Source organism: Miniopterus schreibersii, assembly GCF_964146895.1.
Source record: "Miniopterus schreibersii genome assembly, chromosome: 2".
NCBI lineage: Eukaryota > Metazoa > Chordata > Mammalia > Chiroptera > Miniopteridae > Miniopterus > Miniopterus schreibersii.
This window is the reverse complement of record NC_138102.1, coordinates 56,462,510-56,473,841: the sequence shown is the minus strand read 5'-3', so window position 1 is coordinate 56,473,841 and position 11,332 is coordinate 56,462,510. Positions and strand designations below refer to the sequence as shown.

At 34.3% G+C, this 11,332-nt stretch overlaps 1 pseudogene across 1 annotated transcript; it reads left to right on the top strand.

Annotated features, from left to right (window-relative positions):
- The first annotated feature begins 277 nt into the window (after positions 1 to 277).
- LOC308550534 (phosphoglycerate kinase 1 pseudogene) lies at positions 278 to 1,483 on the top strand (annotated as a pseudogene). Its single transcript has one exon. The product of its transcript is annotated as a phosphoglycerate kinase 1 pseudogene (transcript).
- Positions 1,484 to 11,332: the final 9,849 nt, after the last annotated feature.

Below are 11,332 nucleotides of genomic sequence, written 5' to 3'. Positions count from 1 at the left end.
CCACACACATTTGGAAACATTTGTCATTTGCACAAAGCATCAGAAAAGCCTTACTGGTTTGCTAGCTCTCATTCTAGGAAACAATAATTTAAAATGATGAAGGAATCTAAAATTAACTTTAGCTTAGTTTTCCTGTTCCTAAACTATTTTCATTCATGTCTTTATGAAAGGTTTATATAACATTCCATTTAAACCACATTCAATCAGACATTGGCTCCCATCCCTCCCTCCGCTGTCTGGGCCCCACCCCCTCCATCGCTGCTGCTGTATTGCCAGTATGTTGCTTTCTAACAAGCAGACTCTGGTCAAGCTGGATGCGCAGGGGAAGCAGGTCATCATGAGAGCGGAGTTTAATATTCCTATGAGGAAGAACCAGTAACACAACCAGAGGATCAAGGCTGCCATCCAAAGCATCAAATTCTGCTTGGACAATGGAGCCAGGTCAGTTCTTATGAGCCACATGGGCAGGCCTTATGATGTTCTCATACCTAACAAATACTCCCTGGAACCAACTGCTGGGCAAGGATTTTTTTTCTTGAAGGACTGCATGGGCCCCAAAGTGCAGAAAGTTTATGTTGACCCAGCTGCTGGGTCTGTCATCCTGCAAGGCCTTCACTTTCATGTGGAGAAAGAAGGGAAAGGAAAAGATGCTTCTGGGAACAAGGTTAAAACCCAGCCAGTTAAAATAGAAGCCTTCAGAGCCTCATTTTTCAAGCAAAGGGATGTCTATGTTAATGATGCTTTTGGCAATGCTCACCGAGCCCACAGCTCCATGGTGGGAGTCAATCTGCCACAGAAAGCTGGAGATTTTGGGATGAAGAAGGAGCTGAACTACTTTGCCAAGGTCTTAAAGAGGCTTTCATGGCTATCCTGGGTAGAGCTAAAATTACAGACTACATCCAGCTGACCAGTAATATGCTGGATAAAGTCAATGAGATGATTATTGGTGATGGACTGGCTTTTACCTACCTTAAGGTACTCAATAACATGGAAATTGGCACGTCTCTGATGAAGAGGAAGCCAAGATTGTCAAAGACCCGATGTCTTCAGCTGAGAAGAATGGTGTGAAGATTACCTTGCCTATTGATTTTATCACTGATGACAAGCTTGATGAGAATGCCAAGACTGGCCAAACCACCGTGGCTTCTGGCATACCTGCTGGCTGGGTGGGCTTGGACTATGGTCCTTTGAGCAGCAAGAAGTATGTTGAGGCTGTCACTAGAGTCCAACAGATAGCATGGAATAGATCTGTGGGTGCATTTGAATGGGAAGCTTTTGCCCAAGAGACCAAAGCCCTCATGGAGGATGCAAAAGCCACTTCCAGGGGCTGCATGACCATCATAGGTGGTGGAGACTCTGCCACTTGCTGTACCAAATGGAATACAGAGGGTAACGTCAGCCATGTGAGCACTGGGGGTGGTGCCAGTTTAAAGCTTCTGGAGGTAAAGTCCTTCCTGGGGAAGATGCTATCAGCAGTGTTTAGTACTTTCCTGTTTTTGGTTTCTGTGCACACCCCCTAAGTCAACTTAGTGCTTTCAACATCTGCACTTGGTGTTAGCTAAAACCTTCCCCAATTTCAAGACTCACCTAGTGACCAAGAGATGCAGCCCCAGAAACACTTAAACATCTGCAGAACATCTCAGCTCATCTTTACTGCACCTTGGATTTGCCTACATTCTTCAAGATCTCATTTTAATTTCTTAGTGACTGAACCACTGTGCATTCTAGAGTGCATATATTTACAGTTTGTTAAAAGAAAGTGAGCTGTTAGCTTATTCTGATGAGCTTTGTTATTGTTTCACTACTCAGCATGGAAGCAAGATGAAATTACAATTACAGGGAAGAAGGGAAATGAGGTTGCTGATCTATTAAATAAGTAATAAAACTATCCATTGAAACTGAGGAAAAATAAACCACATTCAATCCACTGTGACAAGTTCTGGTCCAATTTTCTATAAAATATAACAACTTTTATCAGAAACACCTTTAAGTCTGTATTATAATAGTTGTGGGATGTTTTAATTTTATTCAAATGAAAACACCTCACATTTTAGCATTCTGAATCTGGGAGATAATATATAAAAATAAAGTAAAATTCTGATCAATCTAAATTTGGGAGCATAAATTAGAATTTTTTTTAACATTTCTCATCAATAAATAACTACCTAATGATATTATACATTGTTGCAGGGTGACAGCATTGTTAAAGAGCTGTTCTCCCTTTCTCTTTTTGTCTCCTTCTAGATATGCTGGAAAACATTAGCTTCTAAGTTCTTCATATGACACTAATGAAGCTGCTCAGTCATTTAATGTATAGCTTTTTCAGATAGTGCATGATGTCATCTAATATTATCTATTAAATTCTCTACTCTAGTTAGGGTTTCTCAGGTTAGTCATATAATAAACTTGTATTTGACCTGAAATTGAGTTTATGAATTCAGTTGCTATTATATATTGTGGTGCTTTCCTAACAAAATTTGAGAATTCAGGGAGAAATGAGACTACATTGGTTCAGGTCAAATACAATAGTTTTGGCCTTGCAATATAATAAAACTTTCTTCCTGAAATCCAAATGATCATCACATATAACACAAAATTAATGTTAAATGAAAGTACTAGTATTTCAAACAGTCTTTTAGGATTGTAGTTTATTGGAAATAAGTTAAACATGACAATGTATGTATCTAAGGGTAAAACCACCAGTGAAAGAATCCTTTCAACATCCCAAAATTGAAGGAGCTATGGCATGACTGGTTCGGTGATAATCTTATATTTGCCATATGAATCTCCTTAGGGAAATTTGGTCTTCTTATTGCCATCTGTCCTTGTCTCTCAATATATTATATACAGGGAACAAAAACCATTAACTTGAAAGTAGAAATACCTATTTAACTTGGATACTTGAGATTTCTTCTCAGAAAAGAGACCTATTGCTTGGGATAATGTAGTTAAAAAGATCACCATATGTTTGCGTTTAACTCTCCATCCTACATTTGTTCAAATAAGATGGTTTAACTAAAACTCCAGTGGTGGCTCAGCATCAGAGAGTTTATTGGAACTACATAATTTTTGTTCTGTACAGAACTAATTTTGCTTTCATTCCTATATTGACAGACATTGAGTTCACATCCCCATGAAACTCATTATTGAATTTACTGTAGAACCACTGTTGAGGATGTAACTCATTAATTGGAATAGTGTCCTCTCTGTGGTGACTCAGGAGAGCCATTTTTCTCATAATACTGTGATGTATTTCTTGTGAATTCTGTTTTAGCTGTCATGTTACTTCTAGTATGCATTTTACATATAAAACTTGATATTTATCCTATAAATATTCTCTTGTTATCTTATTTCTATTCTTATTTTCTTTGCACAACTATACACACTTAAAATCTTTTGTACACTTTCAAATATTTATTTTAAAATAATTATGAATTAGAGAGCTGTATAACTAATAAATAAATAGCAAAAATGTAAAGAGTTTTCAAAAGTGAGTGTTTATGCCACTAAAAATTAAAACCTGTTATTCTTAAAAATACAATGATTTTATAGACAGCTCACACACTGAGTGCCATGGATATCTTAATTTGTACAATTTAATAGCTCTTCACAAGAATACAAATAAATACCACTGATGTTAGCAGGAAATGGGAACTTAAATGCATTTTACCATCTGAATTTATATTACTTTGGGACTTAGGATACTTTTTAATATTCAGGTATTTTTATCTGCAACATATAAATAATAATCCGCTAGCCATGATTGCTATACAGACAAGATAAGGTAATGACTTAAAAGAAATTTACAAACAGTAAAATAATATTTAATCAGTAATTCAAAAGTAATATTTTTGAGTGACTATGGGCTAATTATTAAGCTAGGATATGCTGCATATACATTGGTGAACAGACAGACATAATTCTTGTCAACCAGGACAACTAATAGAGTGAAGGAGACATAAATCACTAAATATGTAATTAGAACTTGTGATAAATTATCAGTAAGAAAAAAAAAAGGGGTTACAGACTGAATGGTTAGAGTATGCCTCTTTGAGAAAGATGATACAAATATTGATACCTGTTTAAGGAGAAATAAGTAAAGATGTGAATATTCTAGGCAAAATGAACCATATGCACAACACTCACAGATGGAAAAAGAACTTGGCCTATGTGAAACATTTATAAAATGACTATAGTAAGAGAGGCAAGAAGTGGAGTAAGATGAAATGAGTTACATAAGTAGAATTCTGCTCATCAAAGTCCTTACAGTTCATGTTAATGGTTTCAGATTTACCTCTCAGGATGTAAAGCCATTGAGATTGCTTGTTGTTCACTTTATTTTTAAGAGAAATTTTAGGTTCACAGCAAGATTGAAAGGAAGGTACAGAGATTGTCCATGTACCCCCTTCTCCCGCACATGCATAGCCTCCCTCCATGATCAACATTCTCCAGAATCGTACATTTGTTATAAGTGATTAACCCAATTGACACAATAATAATCATTCAGAATCTACAGTTTACATTACTGTTCACTATTGGTGTGTACATTCCATGGGTTTGGACAAATGTAAAATAATATGTACCAATCATTATGGTTTCATACAAACATTTGCACTGCCTTAAAAATCCTCTGTTTCCCATTCGCCTTTCCACCCCACCAACCGCAAACAATCTCTGGCTTTTTTGCTTTCTCCATAGTTTTGCCTTTTTCAGAATATCATAGAGCTGTAATCATAGTATGTAACCTTCTCAGATTGGCTTCTTTCACTAAGTAATATGTGTTTCAGTTTCCTCCATGTCTTTTCATGGCTTGATAGCTCCTTTTTTTTTAACACTAAATAGTATTCCATTGTTTGTATAAACTACAGTTTATTTACCCACTCACCTATTGAAGGACATCTTGGTTGCTTTCAAGTTTTGGTAGTTATGAATAACACTGCTACAAACATCTATGTGTAGGTTTTTGTGTGGATATAGGTTATAGTTACCAAGGAGCATGATTGGTGGATCATATGGTGTGTATTCAGTTTTGCAATGAACATCTACTCTATCTTCCAAAGTCTCTGAATCATTTGCATTCCCACTAACAATGAATGAATTCTTGTTGCTCCACATCTTCACCAACATTTGGTGGTGTCATTGTTTCAGATTTTGGCCACTCTAATAGGTGTGTACTGGTATCTCACTGTTGTTTTCATTTACACTTTCTTGATAGCATCTGACATGGAGAATCTTTTCATATGCTTGCTTGCCATCTGCATTTCTTTAATGAGGTATCTGTCAATGTCTTTGGCCCACTTTTAAATCAGGTTGTTTGTTTTCTTAAACTGGAGTTTTTAGAGGTCTTTGTATATTTTGGATAACAGTCCTTTATCAGATATAACTTTTGCAAATATTTTTCCCCAGTCTGCAGCTTCTCTTCTCATTCTCATGATATGTGTAGCAGAGCAAAAGTTTTTCATTTTAATGAAGCCTAGCTTATAAATTATGCCTTTCATGGGTTGTGCTTTTTGTGTTGTATCTAACAATTCATGGTCATACCCAACGTCATCTAGGTTTTCTCCGGTGTTATTTTCTAGGAGTTTTACTATAGGGATGTTTTAATTTGAAGTGACATTATCAGATTTATATTTATAAAGATCATATTGGTTACTGTGCAACAATGTTCTGAGAAACGCAAATATGAACTTAAGTATAAAATTAAGAATCTATTGCAACTACCCAGGCCAGAAATAAGAGTGACTTACACTAAGGTGATGACATTGGAGGCAGTCATGTGTATTTACTCTAAATTTAATGAGAGAATAGAAATAGAAGTTTGTAATGATAGAATGAATGTTGATGACTAAGAGGAATGAATCATCAAAATTGTTATTGTTCTGGTTAATTCCACAAATTATAAAAGGCAGTGGAGAAATTGCCACAACTGAAATTAAAAAGAAAATCATGATATAATGAGTCACATTGCACCTGCTCTTTTAAAACTGAAATGTGACTTACATTTTCCAAGGCAAGTTTTACTTTTAGTGTTGTGTTTGAAAATACTGTTTCCCCCTATATATTGAGCACTGCTACTGAACTGCATTATGGATTTTCTTGGTACCTAAATTTATCAAAGTGAAGTCTTGTTACCCTTCCAATGTCACCTGAAACAGAGAACTTCTGGAGAGTGAAACAGTTGTTGCATTGTGAGGGGGAAGTCAATGATTTGACTCATGATACCATAGAAGCTTTACATATTTAAAGGCAAAATCAGATTACACACCAGTGCTCAGAACAAAAATATGAATAACATATTAAAATATTATATGAGTATAAAAACTACATTTTAAGACTGGAAAACAAAGCACTTAGAAATAATAAATGACAAACTGAATTGATGCAAACCACTAACCAACTGAAGAAAAAGAGAAATCAGAAATATACAAAATATGAAATGAGAAGAATAAAATAATTATCAACAGAGAAACATTTTAAACTCTTAAAATATTAGTCTTATAACTTAATATAAATATATTTGAAAATCTGGATGAAATTGATAACTATCTAGGAAACTACAATTACTAAATATTATTCTGGCAAGGAAACTCTAAGTAGTTTTTCTATAGAAACACATAGATAATGTTATCAAAAAGCAACCCCTGCCAAAAAATAATTTTATAGCTAAATATTGCTAAATTTAAAACCCCCAAAATCTAAAGGATGAAAAAAATGATAAAAAAAAAAAAAGCAAGTACATTGTTATTGACATCATATGAAGATTGCACAAGGAAGTTTTTTTGGCATTTATTTCACTTATGGTAAAACTCTAAAAAAGATACTAGCAAGCAGAAGACAGTGCCACATCAACAAAAATGTATTGTGATTGAGATTAATTCCAGTAATAAAAGGATGTTTAAACATTAATTACACAGTGGTAAATTACATGCCCAAGGTCACATTAAGTTACAAAATAAAAATCAAATTTTAATTTTTGCCATAAAAAATTAATTACAATGACTATTATATACATTTTTATTTAAACTTAGACATTTTAAAAGTGAAGATTACCCTTTCATTTATATATATATTATATAAAAATATATTTACATATTTATGTTTATATTTTTATATATATCAGTGCAAGAGTGATAAGCCATTCCATTTGAGAAAACTGGTAGTTTTTCTTTATGATATTTATCATGTATCAAAATCTGTAATTTTATTTTTATTGCTATAATTTTTTTTACTTTTTTCTTTTATTTTTTCTTCAGATAACAAGGACTGTATCTCATTCACTTTTATGACCTCTGGAACTAATCTAATAACTGGCATATAGTGGTGCCAAATTAAAATTCATTTGATTAATGCAGTGATTAAAAATATTAAATTGTTATTATTTAAAATATTAAATTGTTAATTCAAATTTAATATTAAAATATTAAATATTATACTTTTATCTTCCAAGTTACCAATATGATCATAACATATGTGATCTGCATTCCTTGATAAATATGCATATAGATTCAAATCACATGGAAAATACTGTTTTATTTTAAATATCTTAAATTTAGTAACATACTTCATGATTGAGGACTAAAGGTATATTGTATCTGAGAATACAAAAAAATAATATGCAGATATATATTGCTAATAATTAATACACAATTTAAAAGTAAAGGGTTTTAGAACAAAGCAAGGGCTATTTCATGTAATTCTTCCCTCCAGAAAACAGCTACTCCATTTGTCTCATATTTCAAAGTAAAGGGTGAAAGTTCAAGGTTGGTGGTGTGTGGGCAGGCTAAACAGCCATCTGAGATGGTAGATAAAGAGAAATTGAATTTATTTAAGGAAAAGAAGGTGGAGGTTGAGTATAGCCAGGGCTACACAGCACTGAGTCAAATGGTACGGGGTCCATGATGGCAGCAAATATATACATGGGACAGTGAAACAAGGAAGAGCCTAGAAGGAGCAACAGGAGAGTCCAGGCTGGGCTGCTCTGGCTCCCTGAGAAGTCAGAGAGAGAAGGGGGCTTTGGAGGCAGGTTCAGGGGGTAAGCCTGGGATGAGCTGCCTCTGCCCATTGTTCCCTGGTTGCAAGTCTCGGGGGTCCCCTAGGAGGGGAGAAAGGGAATGGAGATGATGCTGGTGTGCTCTCCTGGTAAGGAGCACGCCCTGGGCCTTTTGTCCTGAGCATCTTTATCTCCCTCTGGCAGATGGAAATCTTAAGGGAGGTGTCAGAGGAGGGTCTCAATAGAATATTCATCAGCTTTCAGGGTCTGGGTCTCCACTGATTGGTCAATTCCAGGGCAGGGGGTCATTAGTCAATGTAACTGGTCCTGAGGCAGCCAGGGCAACTCTTGTCTGGTTTTGCTGCTTTTCTGGGCCTTGAGCTGAAATACAACTGAGGCCTTGATGTTATCTTTAGGGAGAAAAAGTTCAGGGGGTACAAATTGCAAGACCAGCAACATGCTGGGGAAGGGTAGGTCAAGCTGGGGCAAGGATCTTGTTTTGCCCCTTGTCAGGCATCTGGGGCTTCCTGCCCTGATGAGTTTCTGTGCATGGCCCATCTAAAAAAGGGAAAAGACCAGCTATGAAAAACATATTTTCCAGGATTTTCAAATCACTAAAAAAAAGTAATATATATAATATATTACACATAAGTTAGTGTAATTTTGCCACCTTAGCCTGGCATTGTTTCTCACAAACTGAAAAAAATCTTAGCTCCTTTTAAAAAGGTTACTAATTAAATAATTTCTAAATGATAGCATTCAAGTGAAATAATCTCAAAACATGAGTGAGAGCTCATTATATTATAATTTTAAAAATTACATATTTTTTCTTCCACAGGTTTTTAAAAATATTTATTGAATTCACTTTTTTAAAAAACCTCATATCATAATGATGTGAAGATAAATATATAATATTATCAAGACTATTTCATCTACATTAATTTCATTGAAAGAATTACCCTTTATAATAACTAACATTTACCTTAGACTTATTTTCAGAAATAAATGAGACTGATGGGGCTGACCTACCCCCCCACCCCTCCTATAAACATGGTTTGGTGAAAACACATTGGCTTCACAGGCTCACAGTTATTGGACTTGGCTTTACAACAAACCAGCTTTATGAGACAAAACACCCTTGTAATTTCACTGTCTGGAAAGTTACTATGAAGCTTTGCAGGTTTATTGTAAAGTCAGTATATGTTATTAGCTTGGAAAATAGGATAGCTGAGAGGATGATGTAATCTGAGTGAAAATGCTCAGCAGAAGAGATAAAATATTCTTATATGTTAATTTCCCTCCCTCCCTTCTTTCTTTCTCTCTTTCTTTCCTTTGAGTGGCAACATTATATTTACAGCTTAATAATAAGAGTGTATTTTTTTGTGTGCTTTAGTAAGGGTGTATCTTCAAACCAAAGTTTATCATCTTGAATAGCAATGATGTCAGTATCAATATTATTTGGAAAAGGTGAAGTTGATAGCATTATCACATAAGCATAATGATCATGTTTACTAGTCAGTGACCAAAACAATAAAACCACAGAATTTATATTAATTCGGTAAGATTATAGAAACTTGCCTCCTTCCAGAGTCCCAAATTATGTCTCAGAGTCTCTCATAATTGTTATGTTCATGGATCTTCAGCACAGATTTTTTAGTTTTCTGTTCCAAGCCAACTCAGAACTACAATGTTACTGTCTCTTTTGTTGTTATTGATCCTAGCGATGTAACTTGTTTATTGACTGAAGAATAATTCTAATGAGAACATCATTAGATCATAAAGTAACTAATAATAATAATGATAGGTACATTTTGTAGCAGGATTCTACTGTACCTTATATACTGTCATTATTTCATTTGTTATGCTGACCTGTAAGGAAAGCTTCTGTGAAATTCCCAAAGCCCATAAGTCTCTAACTTCATATAATGATAAGCTACAGGAACAAAATTAAACAGATTTTTTTTTACACTAAAGTGTTTATTAAAACCAACCAACCAGCAAAAAGTCAAAACCAAACCAAACAAAAAATCCCTGAAACTTCAGGATAATATTGGAGAATAGGAAAGGCTGCTGTACACTCCAGGGCTCTGAGCATTGGTAACTTGTTTTCATTATGGTTCAGAGAGGAAAGAATGCTCAAAGGATCACTAATAATTTATTCCAGAATGGAAAAAAAAAGCTACAAAGTAAAGTAAGTAATAAACTAAGACAAAGACATATATACCCTCTTATGAAAAGGAGTTGGTAACTACTTTAAACAGTCATTAAATATGTAGACTCAAGATATAAGAAAGTGAAGTTAAATGGCAAGAAGTGGGAATAAATTCATGAGGCACACAGAGAAAGGTCAAAATCTGTGAAATATCAAGGTCTTTTGCATTTTTCATGCATATTTATACTAACCTTGAATAAATAAGTTAAGTCTTTTGGATTAGAAATAGGTTTAGACTTAGACTAGGTCAAAATGGCTTTAATCCTATTTTTTCTTGATTTAGATATAGTCTTATAATTAAAAAGTTTTAAAGCCTTTTTATTTTAAAATTTTTCTGGCAGAGCTTTATTTTTGCTTACGGGATATTGGAAAAACAGAAAATGTTTTGCTATAGAGTATTTCTTCCACTTTTCTTTACTTTGGCATGATCTAAAATGTAAGTATCCAGAATTATATTTATCCAAGCATTTATTACCAAGAGCTGTCTTTGTACATTGAACTCTGAGCACAAAAGATGGGCTAAAATAATTCTCAGTCTCTATGCATAACATACAATATTACTTGCGGTTTCAAAAATCCTAAGTGCTTATCTTATAAAGTCTCATATCTGGCTTCCTTTTAAACAAATCCTTACACAAATCAGCTTCATTGTACATACTATTACCTTTACAATAATCATTTAAAAATATTTTTTTCTGCCCTGTCCAGTGCAGGTGGGTTGGTTGAGAGGGGTCTCATGCATGGGAGAGGTCACTGGTTCTATTCTTGATGAGCAGATTGCAGGCTCCATCATCAGTAGTAGTTGTGCACAAATCAACCTGTCAATGTTTCTCTCTCCCCCCCTTCCTCTCTTTCTAGAATCAATAAAAGAATATTAAAAATAAAATAAAACCTATTGCTGTCAAATCTTTTAAAAAATTAGTTCAAAAATCATAAAATTTTAGAATTGCAAGAGGCTCTTCAAAAGAGGAGGTCCATGTGGATTAAAAGTACAACTTGTATTCCATAGTGTAAATGTCCCACAGCTTTTTTATCCACTCATCTACTGATGGGCACTTGGGCTGTTTCCAGATCTTAGCTATTGTAAATTGTGCTGCTATGAACTTAGAGATGCATATATGCTTTGTGAT